The 1,637-nt window shown below is 39.6% G+C and overlaps 1 protein-coding gene across 1 annotated transcript in view; it reads left to right on the top strand.

The window, feature by feature from the left end:
- LOC105887123 (polycystic kidney disease protein 1-like 3) overlaps positions 1-1,637 on the top strand; it is a gene marked incomplete at its 5' end in the record, with an annotated part of 8,336 nt that overhangs the window by 2,712 nt on the left and 3,987 nt on the right. The window lies entirely within an intron of this gene.

Below are 1,637 nucleotides of genomic sequence, written 5' to 3'. Positions count from 1 at the left end.
GCCTGGCTATTTTTTGGCTGTAGTTGTCATTGTTTGGCAGGCCCAGGGCTGGATCCGAACTCGCCAGCTCTGGTGTGTATGGCCTGGCGCCTTAGCCGCTTGAGCTACAGGTGCCACCCATGGACTCATTCTGAATGTTCATTTAGAGTTTTTATATTTGTTTACTCTAACAAACAGCATATTAATGAACGTCCTTATACTTATATCTTTGAGCACTTACACTGATATTTCCGTGGAACAGACTGCTAAAAGTAGAATTGATAGGCTTTTAATTTTCAATAGATATGACCCCCAAAATCGCTCTTACAAGGTATCATTTAACATTCCCACCAACCATTTCCCTGTGCTCTCATTTTTGCCAACTTCAAAAGCAAGAAAAGAAAAGATAGAAAAGGTGGAGGAGGTATTTTATTAATTACTCAGGAGGCTGAACATGATTTTATTGACATTTTATTTATTGATGTTTTTATTTCTTCTCTGAATTGTCCCTTCCTGTCTTTCATCCATTCTCTCCCTCCCTTGGGTTGTCCTTTCCTTATTTGTTTGTAGGAGGCCTTTATTATTAATAGTAGCCTTTTGTGTCGTATATATTGCACATATTTTGTGTACATCTTAATTTTAACTTTGTTTACTATATCTTTTATTTTGCAAACGTTTTTAACAAATGTAACTGAAAATTTCAAAACAACAGTAGCACCTATAGTGAATATTCAATAAATACTTGTCAATTTTCTTAACCTTCCTTCTTTTTTTGACAGTCTTAAGCTGTTACCCAGGTAGAGTGCTGTGGCATCATAGCTCTCCAACTCTTGGGCTCAAGGGATCCTCTTGCCTCCGTTTCCCTGTTTTTTTTCGTTTTCTTTTTTGAAACAGAGTCTCAAGCTGTCGCCCTGAGTAGCGTGCCATGGTGTCGTAGCTCCCAGCAACCTCCAACTCTTGGGCTCAAGTGATCCTCTTGCCTCATTTTCTTTCCACTTTTAGTAGGGACAGGGTCTGGCTGTAGCTCAGGCTGGTCTTGAACTTGTGAGCTCAAGCAATCCTTGGCCTTGAGCCTCCCAGAGTGCTAGGATTCTAGGCATGAGCCACCATGCCTAGCCCATTGCTTAACCTTTCTTATTTGGTTTTTTACGTTAGAACAACCGACATAAAGGAGAAACTGGTATTTTCTGTTCTGTTTAGAATTTCTCTTTGTTCTCTATTTTATAAAGCATTCAAGATCAACCAGTTATAAAAAGACAGTCTACTCAATATTTAGGCGTTCCATTCCTTAGCTTAGTTTGGTAGACTAAGAAAAGGCTTCTACATTTGGTATGCTTGCCACTCCAAAGAGGTTGTTTTTTCTGTTTGGTTTTTGGTTTTTTGAGTGTCATGAAATATAAATCCTTCCCTCTAAGTAATATGAGATAATGTATTTTCCTTCCTTGCCAAATTATAATATTGCTTTTTATAAAAATGCATTGGAAACACGTAAAGAATATTGAACTGCTAATAAGGAGAACACAAATTTAGGCTCGGCGCCTGTGGCTCAAGTGGCTAAGGCGCCAGCCCCATACACCTAAGGTGACAGGTTCGAGTCCAGCCTGGGCGCGCCAAACAGTAATGATGGCTGCCACCAAAAGAAATAGCCAGGTGTTGTG

The sequence above is a fragment of the Otolemur garnettii genome, unplaced genomic scaffold (assembly GCF_000181295.1).
Source record: "Otolemur garnettii isolate 467f Iridium unplaced genomic scaffold, OtoGar3 scaffold00047, whole genome shotgun sequence".
NCBI lineage: Eukaryota > Metazoa > Chordata > Mammalia > Primates > Galagidae > Otolemur > Otolemur garnettii.
The sequence above is the reverse complement of the archived record's forward strand: the minus strand, read 5'-3'. Positions and strand labels throughout refer to the sequence as shown.